Here is a 17,978-nt window from a genome sequence, read left to right on the forward strand (position 1 = left end):
CCACGATAGCCAGGTACACAAACGCCTCTCAGCCTTGCTGCCAACGCAGTCTCTCATTGTGTATTTGAGAAAAAAAAAAAAAACATTCCCACACCCCAGTCCTGGCTTTTTCTCTGGAACTGCAGAACCAGCCCATCTTTCCATCAATTTCAGGATCAACTGCCCTGCTGTTCTCTGTAAAGTGTACTCTAGGTTATTCTATTGATTGTTTTCACAGAAATATTACACCCAAAAAACACTTTAGGCTTAAGTTATTTCCATGTGAACATAAAACAACATATCCTCGTGCTCGTCCCCACAGTATTGAGCGTTTTGATGACAAACGTGTTGTTTTAACCACTGTTAATGTAATTTTATGCATATAACTACCAAATATGTGATAAATGTAATATATGATATAGGATGTAAAATAAATTTGGCAAAAATAAAAAAGTAAGGCTGTTATTAGGTCAGAAAGGTTATTATTTTGAAAAAACAAAACACTTAACTTCCCTTTATATATCATTTCCTGAAGTTCTAGAAAGACTTGCTCATAGTAAATCCAGCGACTCTTTTCATTTATCAGAACCAGTGTTATCTTCCTTACAGGTAGATAACAGAGCCATTACTCTTACTTAGAGGCTGTAGGTAACACCAGTGACTCACATGTATAGAAAAGCCTTATCAAAAACTGCTCATTAAGTTTGTTTTGCATAGCTTATTGATATTTTAGGCAAATATCGTGTTTTCTTCATCATTATTAATCATCATGTCCTCAAATCAAACAATAAGTAACATTTATGTTACTTATTGTTTGTCACATCTTATAAAATGTGTGATATTTGACACGATAACTTTACCTCACTGTCTACACGTGCTGAAGAGACCGGGGAAATAATCAGTCATAAAAACCTTTAACACTGCACAAAGAGCGACAAAGAAGCAACACCAGTGACAAAAAGACAGCATGTGCAAAGAAAATGAATACATTTTAATTTGAAGACATTTCGTCATCCTAAAAGCGTCTCTATAGAATGACATAAAACAGTCAGGACCAACGTTTTTCACTTCTCTGAAACTCGACAAGCAAGATTACTCATCAGTCAGAGCACCTTTCTGAAGAACTCCCCCCATCCTGCCCCCATAAGAAGTTCGCTAAGGAGCTCACAGACGAGTTATACAAATACTGTTGTACTAAAAGAAATTGTTTTACAAAAAGTACAAATTTATATCTGTGATTAATCTCCGCAATGCAGACCTTTTTAGGTGGGTAACTGCACACGTTGCAACTGAATCCCATTTATTCACTATTCAAACACAATAGCGTGATTTTTGAGCGTATCAATGCAGTGAGGACTGCTACACTTAAAAGAGAATTTCCATCTGCATGAATTTATATTTAATGCTTGTACTCTGTTGTGAGGGTGGCAGGAAGATCCCAGCACACAACAGATAAAGCAGTGATGACAGCTATGATGTTTAAGAAGTCTCACAGAACTTGACATGCATTTTAGATATTAGTGTCACAAAAACTTTCACATCTCAACCAATAATAAAGCTGAAATTATAATAACAGGTTCTAAAGCATAGAGAGATACTCATCACAGAAATGATTTACTTAGAAGCCGTAAAGCAAGACACCCAAGAATGAGCTTTGACTCAGAATTTAACTGAAGCACGGCCTCCGCTCTCTACGAGTGACTCAAGGAAACTGATGCTTGCTTTCTTATCTGCCAAACTCGACTGCTGTAACTCTCTGCTAATTAAAAACATTTTAATGTACTACAATTCATTCAGAGCTCTGCTGATAGGTGTAATGTGTTCTGTCCTTCTATTTTTAAGTCTCCACATCATTTTAGTCAATCAGTACAGAGTATATACTTCATAAACTGGCTGGCAGGAGGTCTGCTGGTTGTTAAAACTGCAGCTTTTACCTTTTGTCCTCCTGCTGGAAGACCTGAAAGCATTTGCTTTACAGACATTATTTATCTGTAGTTATTCACTTAATTGCACTTAATTTCATTTTAAGAGATTTTATTTTTTAATGTACTTTTTTCTGTATTTCATCTTAATGTTGCATTATTTAATTTAAACTTTATATGTTATTGCATTAATATTTCATCTACTTTTTAACTGTTTATTTTTATTGCGTACTCTCGCTTACAGTTTGCTTCAGTTTCAGCTTACAAACTGTTTCAAGAATATTACAGAATGGTTCAAATTTCATTTCATGTTCTGAGTTGTAGGAAACGTCATGTTGAACATCAAAGTAAAACAGATCTGCTAAATTTTAAGTTGAAATCTTTATATGACCTTAATTTAGCAAAGTTTACAATTTATAATCTTAGAACATGCCACTAAGGACGCCCTGGATTATTTTTCAAAAGTTGTACAAAGATTTTTCCATTATGTTTGAAGAGACCGAGGTCCTAGTTTTCACTTTGCTGCCCGTTCCACTTCACAGGCTGGCTTATTCAAAAGTAACCCTGAGAACAAACCTGACTGGAAGTAATGAATCATGAATCAAAGTCTAAACACAGCACGTCTCAATTCATCATCACAACTCTACGAAATCAAGTCTTTGCCACGGTCCAAGTGTTTCATACTTGGAAAAATCAATTATTAACTGAAGTGAGGATGGACAACGGCAATCCTTAATATCAAGCCTCAGTACAAACTATTCATTTAAATGCTCTATTTTACATTCAGTTGGGATACTAGGGCTGTTCGATATAGCGATATATATCGGATGATGATATAAAAACGTCTATCGTTTCATTTTACGCTATCGTTTGTTTCGTGGTGTCGCAAAATAAACTGTTTACGGAAATATTTTTTCATCGTTTTGATGGTCACTGTAGTGGCTATATTAATTTTTAAAGTTCTCTCTTTCTCTTTTATTTTATATAACCACACTACAGACGGACAAGTGCCTGTTTTTATGCTTTGTGGTTAGCAACAACGACGGTAACAGCATTGCGTGTCCGCTTGTTTATGTTCCACATAAACCTTTCACAATAAAGCTCAAGATCCTGTTCAGACTTTTCAAAATAAACTGAATCATGTGAAAGAGCAGATTATTTACGGATGAGAATTTAAAAAAAAAAAAGAGCCGCCAGGTGCTAAAAAATAAACCTTAGACTCAAACGTTAGAACAGGCTTTTCCCCGCAGCACGCCGTGTAATAAATACTCACAAAGAAAACGGCGGCCTTTACAACTTATGTCTAAAAATGTATAGTTTCATGCATCGGTTAAAACACTCGACTCCAGCTACATGACGCGCAGCTGGAAACACTTCACGCAAGTCGAGCTGCCCGAGATTCACAGAATTTACAGATTTTGTTACATTTCTGTGATTTATATCGTTATCCGACGATAGAATTCTTATATCGGGATATGAGATTTTGGTCATATCGCACAGCCCTATGGGATACTGTTACATTTTCAGCTGTATAGATCTGTGTGTTGACACCAGCAGTACATCGGGTGTCAACACACAGACAGTGGGACAAGATCGCACTCATTCACATTCACCTTAACAGGTGGACCTGAGCAGCTGTGATCCTGTGTGTGCATTTTATTCAGATGTTTCTTTTTCACACGATGTTGAAAACACAGCTGACGCAGTTTTAACAGCAGGTGCTTCCTGAATTCTTGAGATGGTTAATGTGTTTAAAAAAAGCATTTTTGCATGTAGGCAAACAGGCACACAAACATTTTTGATGCCTAATCGCCACTTTGGCAGCGTTGGCCTTCAGAATTCACGAGTGCTAGTGAGGAAATTAGTAGGTTAAGACTAAGCAAACCAAAGCTACTGCTCAGTTTTTAGGCTTTGTAAAACAGAGCAAAATAGCATAAGCAGTAAGGATTCTGCTGCAAGCATCAAGATGTGCAACCTGAACTATGGAGGCAGCTGTTAGCCACATCTGTCCACATCTACTGCTAGCGCTGCATGCTCCTTCAGCTGTTTATGATGCTTGAACACATGAAAATGACTTCATTGACAAGGACTGGGTGGTGCTGAGGGTCATTTTGACCACAGGGAGACACAGATTGAACTTCAGATTTAGCAGGAAATCAAATTCTTAACTGCACATTTCTCTGAGATGTGATGTGTTTATATTCTGATGTTATTTATAACTGGCTGTTGGTCTGTTATGACACTAAATTGTCTGTGTTCACTGTGTATGAGTTTAACATATGCAATAGGAATTCAAGCTTTTACTTAAGCTAAAGATTGAAGCTTTTCATCCACCATCCAGCATCACAGTGCCACCAGCAGGTTTTTGAAGAGTGGACAACAAAACTCCCCTCCAGCAGGAATTTCATCCCTAATGTGATCCGGTGAGCACCAGGAGCACAGATCCATACCGAGACTCCCGTCACAGCTCCAGCTGTGATTCTCTTCAAATCAAACACCGGCTGCATTTCATCAGTACGTGCCTGCGCGTCTTATAAATCATGGCCCAGAAGGCTCTGGCTATGCGAGCTGTGACAAACAAATTCTGGTTTGCGCTTTCTTTGAGCTTCGTGTTGAGAAAATATTTACTGTGCATGTAAAGTGCGTGCAGGGGGCGGCCAGTTCATGTCTGCTGAAGGTTAGCAACGGCAGACATCTGGTGAAATTGTAGCCCACAGCTGTCGCCAGCCTGACATCTCCTTGCTCTCAAATTTATCTCCCACCACTGGGACATGTGCGTACGACATGCCAGCCATATCGAGGGCATATTTGCAAACCGCGAGGAGGTTGCTGGGGACACAGTGGCTGACACGAGGAGCCCACAGGCTGCTGCTCCTGCTGCTTGGGTGGAGGTGGGTCGGGGAGGAGGGAGAGAGAGGCGGAGTGCTCACTTAGGGTCAAGCCTTCGCATTCTTCCCTCCTGTGCCGGAGGTCAGGCTGGGGGACAGATAAAGGAGGGCTGAGACTGACATCTTAACCTCACTCGTAAACTGCTCCACTTGGTGAGGAAACAGGCCCACGGGGCAGAAACAGCCACTGGCTCAGACCAGTGCGGTTAACATTCTTAGAGGATAATAACACTATTTTGACACATGGGTCATGTGAGGTGTGTTTTCACACTGATGCGCTGAACAGTTTTGTATTTCTGAGGGGTTTTTTATTTCTTTAAGCCTAACTGAAAAACGCCTGAAAGTGCTTTAAAAATCCTTAAAACACGCCACAACTGGAAGAGGAGATAAAGTACAACTATAGCATTACATCAGGGTCGTAGTTGAGAAGGATATGGCCAATTTAATTACTTTATATGCATCTTATATTATAACAGTGCACCACCAAATTATACAGTCCAAACATTTACTTTGACAAAGTTCATCTTTGGGAATAAAATACACAACTTCACACTGATATGACATAGGAGTATGAAGTGAAATGGAAATACTGAAAAACATTAATCATCACAATAACCACAACATAAAATAAAATATAAATGAATGTGAAATAAATGTAAACACATACACAAACATTTATAGATGCAGAGCAAAAAGCAGTTTTTGTTACACTTCCTCTAGTGTTTTAGTTAGTTTAGACAAGGTGTATGCAGTTATCATTATTAATTATATACTAACTTGTCTATTGAAAAAGCATTTATTTTCTTTGCATGCAGAGAGAAAAGTAGGTTGGAGTGAAATTCCTTGTTTGTGTGTACAAACTTGGCCAAATAAAGATGATCTCTCTCTCTCTCTCCATATATCTATCTATCTATCTATCTATCTATCTATTAGGGCTGCACGATTTTGCATAAAATGAGAATCACGATTTTTTGGCTTAGAATTGAGATCACGATTCTCTCACGATTTTCTTTTCCAGTATAAATATTTATTGCACTTATTAACTGCACATCAACTTCGTAACAGTTGAGACTGAACATAAAAACAATAAATAAACATAAAAACAACAAACATCTCACATTTTGTCGTTGCCGCAAAATGTTGTACTGCTTGAAATTCCGTCTCCACCGTTGCTCGACGCTGCGTGTATAGAGCAGGTAGTGCAACAATAGAAAAATAGTTGCGGGACGGCACTGTGTAGCGTTTGTCTAGGGTGTTGATCATTTTCCTAAATCCCTCGTTTTGCACAGTGTTGATGGGAGCCATATCTTTGGTCAGGTGATAAGTGATAGCCTCCGTAATTTCTTTGTGCCTGCGGGAGTTCGGCGTGTATAGGGAAGCGCTGTATAAGGTTCCCGTTATTGATGTTTGGGTGGTTGACCAGGACGGATTTTCTCCTGTCACTTTCTCGTCATCCCTGACGTGCTCTCCGTTGTTTTTTCCCTGCTAATTTTAGCATCACACGGCACAACTTCTGTATCACGTGGTATAAGGCTCCGCCCTTGTCATTTGTTGAGCAGGAAGAGTGAGCGCTTGTTTTCATGCAGATTGTCCCAGATCAAAATGTGGTACAATCGTCGTCGTCTTTTTTTTTTTTTTTTTTTTTTTTTTTAAATCGTTGTCATTTGGAAATGAGATCGCACATAAGTATGAATCAAGATCGCGATTTTCTAACGATTAATCGTGTGTGTGTGTGTATATATATATATATATATATATATATATATGTGTATATATATATATGTATATGTATATATATATATGTGTGTATATACACAGACAGACAGACAGACAGACAGACAGACAGACAGACAGATAGATAGATAGATAGATAGATAGTAGGGGTGCAACGATATTCGTATCGATATTGAACCGTTCGATACAGTGCTTTCGGTTCGGTACGCATATGTATCGAACAATACAACATTTGTAATTTATTTTATCAATAGCTAGGTTTCATTTGACGTAGACGTGACGTCGACGTAAAGCGCGAAATTTGACTGGCGGTCGGAAGTGAAAAAGATAAGCGCAAAATCACAGACAGACAGTACGCAAAATGCCTATGTCCTGTTGTGTTTACGGATGCTCCAGTAGGTCGACCAGAGAAACTGATAAACGGTATTTTAGGGTACCAAAAATAGCCCAACGAAGAGGAGAAAAATGGAAAATTCTAACCGAAAAACGTAGGAAAAAATGGATTTTAAATTTACGTTTACAGTCGGGAGGAGCAGAGTCTGCCAATGCCCGTGTCTGCAGCGACCACTTCGTCAGAGGTAATGTTATGTTTGCAAACGAACTTATTAGCATTAGGTAGTCGTTAAATTCTCGTTTACTTAGTGCTTTTAAGTTAGTAGTCTAATATTGACTTGATTGGGACTATAGGCTGCCCAAGTGCTTTGGATGACGAAGAGTCGGAGGACTGGGCTCCGACGGTCAATCTCGGCTACGAACGAAAACCCAGATCGGAATCAGTTCTCAAACGAGAGAAAAGAATGAAGCTTAAGGCAGAACAGCATCGATGTGCAGAGGCGATTTTGGATATGCAACAGACGGCTGAGAGCCCGGATTTGAGCCTAGTGACAGTGGAGAACAGGCTACTAACCCTGCCATACAATTGCAATGAGCTGCAATCACTTCTCCATCCTCCTTTGCAATTACCCAAGTCTTCAGAGGTGTCTCGTTAGACCGCTGAGAATGGTTTACCTTGAAACAAACAACTGTCACTCTAACGAAGTCCTAAGGATGTGGCATGTTTGTTGATGTTAAAGCCGCTACCGCTAACTGTTAGCGTGTTTAAGATAAAGCAATATAAGAACAAACACTCACCCTTGCAAACACCAAACTGTATCCATCACGGAGACGTTTTGTTCCAAGGTTGTGGACCCACCCGCTGACAAAAAAATTGTACGCCTCCAGACTCTTGAAAGCTTTCATTTGCTGCCTAGTGTAGTAAGAAGTCTGGAGGACCAAGTAGTTGGTGATATCCACAGCCTCGATAGTAGGCAAATCCTTTACTTCTGTGGTGTATTCGGACATTTTCAAAGAATACGGATCACGTCCGATATATTTTTTAACTATCTGTTTATATCTCTCCCGAGAAACGGGGTCTAAAGTTGCACAATAGCTGCTCTCCTGACTCTCCACAGTGTCCTCCATGTTTACTTCCGCCCTCCACTCAAAAATCGCGCTGCCTCCGCACGTCATCAGAACCACGTGACCGCAACCCAACTATTTTCCTTCTGACGATGCTGTCTGTGTTGAGCGCTCAGTGAATCTGTGTTCGACTACTCTGCCTAGGCTGCACTGTCGAGCGCAGATCCACTGAGCGCTCCACACAGACAGCATAGTCAGAAGGAAGAGCACAGGGCAAGCTAGCGAGACAGAAGTAAGCTCTCCCTGCAACAGGCAAATTGAACCTCATTCAGATCTGGCGTTTGGAATTATTTTGGTTTTCATGTGACGTATGACCCTGAAGGTAAGCGAGTCATGGACTAAAGTAAAACAGTATGTTGGATGTGCCATGCAATGCTCAATTACATTGGTGTGAACTAGTGTGTTAGCGCAGTTAGCTCGTTAACGTGTTGGCCGTCTAGCCCCATGCACGGAGCGATCGGCGGTAGCTCGTTAACGGAGATTTGCCGTGTTGTGGCGTTAAGGTCATTTCAACGAGATTAACCTGAAAGCACTAGTGGGAACACAACGAATATGACTGCACATTTACGCCGACATCATCCTAGTGCAAAGACAAGTGGAAGCAGACAAAAAAAAGCAAGCATGCTACTAACTTTAGCCGAGTCATTTAGACAGCTGTTAGCACATGATTCTCCTTATGCTGCTGAGAATATAGCCCAGAAGAAGCGGATAGTATGGCTTTTATTTTGGAAAGAGCCATTTCTCTGTAATAAACTCTCTTTTCCAAAGATGAGTGATTCCTCAATCAGATACAGGGCTTGCAATATCGCTAGCCCGACGTCCCGGAGCTAGCGATTTTTTCAGTCGGGCTACCAAAATCTATCTCTTCCCTGCCCGTCGGGCTATTGTAGGAAAAATATATGTCAATGCTTTTGCATTCTTTCAGAAATGTAGCTGGGTAATTATGTCATTGGCATCGGTGAGCCACTGTCAATATGTGACATATTGAAGTCGCGTTTGAATTTGCGCTTGTTCTTTTGCTTTCACTTTGCAATCGTGCGAACTGTGTATAGAGAGCGACAGCACTGATCTGTGAGTGATGATAATTTGCGCACCAATTCCTCTGACATAGTCTTATTAATCGTTAGCTTACTCTGCAAACATGACAAGTGAAATCTCCCGCAGCAAGCTTAAACATGCGAGAGGTTGATCGCGCAGAGAATCGCTGAGCTTATGTGAGTGCGTGTGTAAAAGCATTTCAGTTCTGCTGAGCCAAATAAGACAGGTCAGGGTGAAGAAGTGACAGCCAAAGAAAAGCTTACCACAAAACGGAAAAGTTATGACAAATCAGACTATAAGGCAAAAAGAAAGTGCAGCTTTATGGTTTCATGGACAAAATAATTTCTGTGGCTGCAATATGACGAGCTAAATAACCAGGGCTGCACATAAGTGGTCCGCAGGTGCGCATTCGCTGTCAAAATAAAAAACACGCACAAGGGTTAGGGTTAAATTTAAAAACTGTACTTTTGAGTTAAAATATATATTTATAATTTTAATAAATGACAAATTAAAAATGCATGAACATTTTTTTTGTATCGAAAAAATATCGAACCGTGACACCAAAGTATCGAACCGAACCGAACCGTGAATTTTGTGTATCGTTGCACCCCTAATAGATAGATAGATAGATAGATAGATATATCCACTACTACCAGCCAAAATGAAAAAAACAAAACAAAAAAACAACCTGTATCAGTAGAATGGGTGGGTTCACTGTGGTTAAGAAGCTGCTGTAAAGTGTTAAGCTCAGTGTAAACCACAGTGTAAACCAACAGTGACTGTTGCTTTTCTGCAACCCTGAACACGCATTAATTCTCCCACACCTAAAGGAAAACTCAGTGTAGCTCTCCATTTAAAAAGGATCTTAGTACATGTCCGCGAAATGGAGCATTTAAAGGTCAGCAAAGCCAAACATCTGGATGGACTTTGACACAAGCACCTGACTGACCGGGGGGAAAACAAACTGATGCCCAAAGAGAAATCAGTGATTTCCATGTTCAGACTAAACATGGATTTGAAGATCGGCAAGTTGACAATTGTGTCCAACATCAGGCTAGCAAATTATCCTAATTAGTCTCTCACACTATTTCATCCACAGAGATCAACTCTATTTACACTAATCATGAATAACATAACAACCACTGACAGGTGAAGTGAATAACACTGATTATCTCTTCTTTATGCCACCTGTTAGTGGGTAGGATAATATTAGGTAGGAAGTGAACATTTTGTCCTCAAAGTTGATGTGTTCGAAGCAGGAAAAATGGGCAAGCATGAGGATTTGATAAGTGCCAAATTGTGATGGCTAGACAACTGGTTCACAGCATCTCCACAACTGCAGCTCTTGTGGGATGTTCTCGGTCTACAGGTGTCAGTATCTATCAAGAGCGGTCCAAAGAAGAAACAGTGGCGGATCAGCGACAGGTAAAAGGCGGCCGAGGCTCACTGATGAATGTGGGAGCGAAGGCTGACCTTTGTGGTCCGATCCATCAGATGTGCTACTGTAGCTTAAATTACCAAAAACAGTTCACGCTGTGTATTCTGACAGAAAGTTGTCAGAATACACAGCGCATTGCAGTTTGTTGCGTATGGGGCCGTAGAGAAGCAGGCCAGACCATGCTGACCTCGGTCAACCACTGAAAGAAGCAACAATGGACACATGAGCATGAAAACTAGACCAAAGAGCAATGGAAGAAGGTGGCTTTGAGATTGTTGCAGACCAACAACTGGTTTGACGAGCACATCAGCGAGTTTGAGGTGTTGACTTGGCCCCCAAATTCCCCAAATCTCAATCCAAACGAGCATCTGTGGGATGTGCAAACAAATCCAATCCATAGATGCCCCACCTCGCGGCTTACAGGACTTAAAGGCTCTGTTGCTAACATCTTGGTGCAGATACCACAGCACACCTTGAGGGGAGGAGTAGAGTCCATGCCTCAATGGCTGTTTAGGCAGTAAAAGAGGGACCAACACAATATTAGGCAGGTGGTCATAATATGGTGCCTGATAGGTTAACATTTGAATTAATCTTATAAATAATGGTTCCCACTCTTCAGTTAGCTGTACAGTATGGTTATCTGCTTGACGTGTATCTGCTATTGTTGGACGCTTTCACAGGTCCACTAGAAAGTAAACTAAGGGTTGGTGGCACTGAAGCACTTTGAACATACATCAAAAAATGTGGAGGCATTTAAAACTGTAAAACATAAACTCACATGAGAGGCCTCAGATGTGATCACTGATAACTTTACTGATGCCCACAGCACATAATTGGACTTCCAAATAGCTAACAGCACACAAAAGGCAACGTGAAAATAAAACTTACTATCACGTATCAACAAATATACATTAGGGATCGTGACATCCATCGTCTCTATGTACAGCATGTACAGTATGCACAAGGCAGCAGGTGGCTGTTTGCCCATGTTGGCGAGCAGGTGATCGTTAAAAGCAAAAATGAATGGAATCCAACATTAATTAAAGCTAACGATAAACTAATGTAAATAATAACTCAGACAACATAAATCAAACACAATGTTTTCCATTGCAGCAATAAAATATTATAGTGAGCGTCAGATTGCAGACAGCTATGACATGCATGTGTATGAGGACTTAAATACGAATGTGGGTTCAGTGTGTGTGTGTGTGTGTGTGTGTGTGTGTGTGTGTGTGTGTGTGTGTGTACATGTCTGAGGCTCGGGCCGGTCCCTGTGCAGGCTCTGCTCATTCTCCTCAACTGCAGCCTTTCCAGGAGCTTGTCATCGGTGCTTAGTCCCACCACCGCTGACCGTCTGCCCTGCGTCTAATGGGGGCATCCTAAAACAAGAGGCGGGATGACTGACACGGCAACACAGACTCACTCTCATACCCTGTCTGACATGCGAAATATGGAAGGGAATGCAGTCCTCATCAACCCACCTCAGCCAGTGAACAACAGCCAGTGTGGTGATTTTCATGTATTGCACAAGCTGCAAGTACAGACTGGAAATAGAGCTCAGTCAGCACACTTTCACTTGACATTTTGAAACATAAATCATATCAGTACACTGTGGCGAGGCTGAATTAAGTAATAATGACAAGCTAACAATCAGCATTTATGTTTCAAATTATTCTTTCCATCATCTGGACATAATTTACACAGGACTGTCTGACAAATATCTCATCAGCTTCTGTGTTGTGTTGACTCATTTCATCAACCCTCAGCCCACATTTCTCCAGTCAGCTTTAAAGTCAAATCAGAAATCAGATATCACAGTTTCTTTTCTTTTTTTCTCTTCTCAAACAACCCCACGCGATGACATGACAAAAATATCACTATTTCGTTTAAAAATAAATGCTATATATGAGTTGTTTTTCAGGCAAAACTGTATAAGAAGACGGATGAAACTCTCACATTTGATACTTTCAAAGAAAGCAGAAGCCGGGAGCCACTTTAACTCAGCCGCAAACTGTTTTAACACATTTCTGTTTCCACCCTTTAAAAAATTAAAGAAAATAATTTAGCTGACTCTAGCCTCACACTTGTGTGTTGAAAACTGGAACCAGCATGATTCTTTCCTAAACAAATACCTACCACCTCCAAAAGCCTGCAGACACACCTGCTGTTTCCTCTGCGCTCAACGAACATGATATCCTGCAGCTTCCGGTTAGAGCATCAGGCGTTCCCAAGATCCGGGAGAGCCATTCCACTTCCTGTTTATCCAACCGCACAGAAACGGGCTGCAGTTCAACCAGAGTTGCAACAGGGGGCGCTTAAAAGATGGTCCTACATGAATAATAATAAAGCGTATTAATGTCGTATGCTTTACGACATCAATACAATGTTGCATTGACAAAAGAAATATAAAAGGATTTTTTTATCAATTAATTTTTTGATAAAGGATTTTGAGATAAAAATCAAAATACTACTTTAACTTTGTCGTAAAAAAAACCAAAACAAACAAAAACAAAAACCCCAGGAATTATTCAAATGAAAATTGGCCTTATACACCTTCGCACAAGATGCCTCACAAAATGAAATTGGAGGTGAGTTAAAACATGCAAAATATAAGGGAAACATTTAAGACAACCAGAAATTTCTTCTCTGATCACTAACTCATCAGGAAAGTGTTTACTGAGGTCAGAGGTCAAGTACATACGAGACATTTGGAGTGTCGCCCCCTGCTGGCAAGTGCAATGCACACAAGTCTACAGTATTTCCATGTTGGTTTCATTTATCAGACCCAAAAGCTACCTGCAACTTTTGTACTGCTGTAAAACTGCAACAGAAACTCACACATGTAAGAAACATGACAGATTAGCAGTGGCCGTTGCCGGATGCAATAAAGTATCTCCCTTGTGTTGTGGCATCAGAAAATTATTTCACGACAATCCGAACCTACAAAAAGAAATAAATGAAGAAGAATTCATAACATGATCAAAGATTGCAGAAGAAAAATGTCTTGCCACGTGAAATCTGTATTTTGTTCTACATCTTATGACCACTCACTATGAAAGCAGATATCCAGAGAGTAGAGGCTTTTAGTATTTAAAGTTCCTTGGCTATAGTTATGCAATATGCGCATAGAAGGTTGGGTTCACGCAGGAACAGCATGTGATGTGGAAGACTCATTATCAAAACTGTAGAATCAGCAGGCATGTCAGTAAGGACAAAAACCCTTGGAAGCTTTAAAGACAAGCTTAAAAATTAAGAGCATTGTGCTAGCATGTGTTACAATTACTGGACAATGGAAAAAATATAAGAACAGCTGACAGTCAGAGTCATTATAGAAGTCATCTAAGAGGTAAATCTGAAAAAAAAATATATATATAATAACCAATATCCAGTTTTCCATAGTGAGTAAACAAGAATGTTAAAAACATTATTAAAAATTATTGTGTTCAGCCAAGAATTTCTTTGACACTCAAATCCCATTCCATTTCTGTATATTGAGTATAACCAGTTAATCTGTCAGCACCAGCGACATTAAAAAAATTCTTTCTGAAGAAAATGTCCCATAATTACCAAAGAACATTTAGATTTGAGTCAATCCATATAAGAACTAGTTTTTAAAAAGTGCACAGTATCTTTGCTGTTCCTATGACTGCATCTCGGATGTTATTCCTGGGATCTGCTAGAGCAACACTCGCCCAACTTGGAGGCCACAGTACTGACTGCATGTATATATATATGGAACGAGAGAGAGATTGTGAATAAATTGCAGCAATTCCTATTTAATGTCTAAAATGAAGGGGGGGAAAGTGTTGGTACACTGGATGTTTGATCTGTTTCCTGAGAATTCACTGGAGAAAACTTCAAAAAGGTACATTCTGGGAAAACTTTCACGGCTCATATCACCCTGTGGGATAGGTGGCTGATCAGAACAAGTTGGAGCATGTGAAAGGTTTCATTTTTACCTACGGGTGATACAAGGCCCATCTTCTAGCTGCTTTCTCTTCTATGTCACAACAATTTTCTAATACTGTCATTTTTTAACACTTTCATGGCTGCAAAATGGAAAGACACATTGGTATTTACATGCTATAGTTAGGTAACTGATTAAACAACTTTTTCCAAAGCTAAAGTTTTTGTTTTATTTATTTTGACTTTGAAGGCCAGTCAGTGAAAATGGTGATAGTCTGAAGGGAAATAGCTTCACTAAATATGATCACGTTATTTTACACAAATGCTTTAGCTGATTCTGAAGAGCTCAAGTGGGAGGCAATTACATCTTAGAGAGAAAAAAAAAGTTGGAAATGAAATTGTTATAAAAAAAAAAGTAGGTTGACTTTAACATTCAGTATTAATCCAAAAAGAAAACTGTCTTTTAAATGTTTCAAATGAAGCTGCTCAGTCTGTCTCTGAAGGAAATCACACAGTAAAAAAAAAGGACGTGTGGAAGTTTATTCGTTATGATTTAGCAGTTATCCTTCAATCAGGCACTTGTGACATGATTAAAAGCTTCTAAGAAATTCGGCAGCCCTGAGGTCAACAGCACAGCACAGGGCTGTGAGTTAAGTGATGTTTTTCACTTCTTTAGAGTTTTGAATGCGCAAAGAATAAAGACAAATTTATAGGTAGGAGAGTCAAATGGAGGTTGCACATTTCTTGAATGTCCAGCTCAGCTTTTGTTTTCCATAACAGGAATCCAGGGTGTGTTCGGAGCTGCAACATTCTGCATAGTTGGGAGTGTTAGTGGATTTGACAGTTCTCCAAGTGTCCCATGGCCCTGAGTTCAGCGAACACACTCCAGACACAACAGTGACAGCTGGGGGAGGGATAAATAAAAACAGTGTCTCTAGCTCCGTTACAAGACGGCAGTCCAGACAAACAGCCCGGTAGCCTGTGTGTGTGCGCGCGGACACATCCGCACACAGCGCCGGACATGCGTGAACAGACACGCACGCGCCTCCCCTCACACGTTCGCTCCTTCACACTTACTGAATTCACCGCTGCGAGGGCAACAGATGGACAAACGAGAGAGGCGAGAAGAAGGGGAAAGCGCCACAGAAGATAATAAATGCTGTTGGACTTGGCCCGTTAGCAACCGGCATTCCTCTGACAGGTGTAACATGTTTACCAAACAAACAAGCAGCGCGCATGTCAGAGAAATGAAAATGGTGACTTGAGGTTGCATGACCTGTGAAAAGAAGCCTGGTATCCATGCTGGCATATGTATGAGAGCTTTGATGGTATTTCAGAGAGATGAGAAGACTGCGTGCCACACCAGGATTGCAAGAGTGTCTCGCAGAATTTGTCTTATGTTACTGGCCTCAAGCATCCCAGGCAGCTCCGGGGCCATCCGGGGTCACAGGCGCTGATGGGCAGTTTTTAAGCTTCTCACTTTGACGACTACATTCCACTTCAGGGCAGAAGGAAAAATCGTCTCGCATCACAATCAAGCAAAATAACCACTTGGACCTGTCGAGCCAGACATGGGGACTTCCGCTCTGGATTACAGTGACCTTGACCTCCAACAAAACAAGTTATACCCAACCAACCCTTCAACAAGGATCACGATAACAAGCTAATATAGTAGTCACTGATTTCATTTTGTTCCTATACTCGTCATGCATCTTTATTTTCCATAATAAGACTCAAACATATGCCACAGAGCAAGGGACTTTTTTATAGACCTCATCACTCTTTGTGTGCCAAAGCTAAACACACTGTCAGGAGACCATGGCTGCAAACTGCCAGTTGATTAGTTTGATGTTTTACTGGTGGAAAATAATTGGAGTGAGCACAAGTCATATTTTCTAGCCCCAGGCACAGGCTTACCTTTCCAGAAAGGAATGCAATCATTAGCTTTGAAAGTCATTTATCTTGTGAATCCATGTGCTTCGCTCTGACAAAGTAATGATGTACTCTTACTACACTGCACTGCGCTGTGTGCGGAAAGAAAAGTGAGAAGAAAAACAGTTTAATCGCTAACACTCCCAACGTAAACCTCTTGTTTAATGTAAAAGGTTGTGAATAAATCACACTGTCGTTCAAGCAGAATTCAGTTTATATCAGCTACTCAGGTTTTATCAACCCCAAAAATCACATTGATCGATATTTCATGTCAGTAGTAGATTATATGAAAGATGTTACTTTACTTTGCGAGCAGGAACCAAAATGTGTTCCGGCTAACTTTTGTGTGTAAAAAATGAGCAAATATTTAGTTAGAGTTAATCATGTTACAAAGTGGAGGCTGCTTTGTGTTATTGATAATTCATCATGGATGTCCCCTTTGGTAAAACGTGAAAGCAATAATAACAAGTCAAATATCTTTTCTTTTCATATGTCGTAGTAGGGTCTACATTTACAGTAAAACCTGAATGGATTCAAGCTAAGAACCGACCCCCATTCAATCAGGAAGGTCGAATATTGAAATTCCGTGAACTGTAAAGATTAATCTTGACTATGTCCAACGCAGCTTTGCACATCCAGTAGCAACAATTTGAATTTTGAAGTAAATGTCACGGCTGCCGAGGTGAGCCGTGTGGAGTTGGAAAAAGGACCCAAGAGCAAGCAGTGTATGAAAAGTTTAGTGGAGTTTATTTACAAGGTGTCAGTGGCAGGAACAGAAAACGAATAATGAGACAAACTAACGGAAACCTAAACTGGGAAAACTAAAGAGCAACTAGAAATCCACAGGACACGGGGTGAAAGGCAGAGAGACGCAGACTGACGGAGGATACAAAAACGCAGAGAGACACAGATGAATGCAGAAAAGCGCGGACTTACATGGAGTAATACAGACGAACCGGCAACAGGCAGGAGAACACACAGGGCTTAAATACACACACCAGTAATCAGGGGATAAGAGACAGGAGGGCAACACAGCTGGGAGAAATCAGAGCTGACGGGACAGGGGAAATGTAAACTGAACACACTCACATCAGACATGAACCTTCAGAATAAAACAGGAAATTAACAGACAGAGAACCAGACAGGACACTGAACTTGACAGGCAGACTCATGAGCAGACACAATAACACCATGGACAGACAGAGGGAACACAGAGAAGTGGGAGCAGGCAGGCAAAGAACAGAAACCTAACAAATGGCAAAATAACAACAGAATACACACTCGGAATGAACAATAGCATAAGGAAACACAAACACTGAGTCCTCAGACTCAGGACCATGACAGTACCCCCCCCCCCCTCAAGGGCTGGCACCAGACAGCCCAACAGAAACACAAAAACGGACCAAAACCAAAAAAAACCCCTACGAACCAAAAAACAGAAAACGACCCGACCAGGGCGGGCGGTGGGGGTCCAGGACGGAGGGACACAGTCCGAAAAGGCCCAGACGGACAAGGTCAGGGGGCCGACCCGGAGGCCAAAACAGTTCAGTTCCGGGGGCCGACCGTGTGAAAGGCAGCGGCAGTGGGGCAGAGGCTGGACCAGACGAAGATGCAGCAGAGGCTGGACCAGACGAGGATGCAGCAGAGGCTGGACCAGACGAGGATGCAGCAGAGGCTGGACCA

The 17,978-nt window shown here is 40.8% G+C and overlaps 1 protein-coding gene across 2 annotated transcripts in view; it reads right to left on the reverse strand.

Annotated features, from left to right (window-relative positions):
* The window catches only part of tp63 (tumor protein p63), a 59,928-nt gene extending 47,277 nt beyond the window's left edge, over positions 1-12,651 (reverse strand). The window contains exons 1-3 of one of the 2 annotated variants that reach the window (XM_085449638.1): positions 12,594-12,651; positions 11,939-12,001; positions 11,706-11,836 (exon numbers count right to left, since the gene is read on the reverse strand). The gene's annotated coding sequence lies outside the window, so the exon portion shown is untranslated. The remainder of the gene's footprint in view (positions 1-11,705; positions 11,837-11,938; positions 12,002-12,593) is intronic. The other variant, XM_085449639.1, reaches the window with a different exon arrangement.
* Between the last annotated feature and the right edge of the window lie 5,327 nt (positions 12,652-17,978).

The sequence above is a fragment of the Copadichromis virginalis genome, linkage group LG23, assembly GCF_057382275.1.
Source record: "Copadichromis virginalis isolate Kocher_CV1m ecotype Utaka linkage group LG23, C_Virginalis_male_GT1.1, whole genome shotgun sequence".
Taxonomy (NCBI): domain Eukaryota; kingdom Metazoa; phylum Chordata; class Actinopteri; order Cichliformes; family Cichlidae; genus Copadichromis; species Copadichromis virginalis.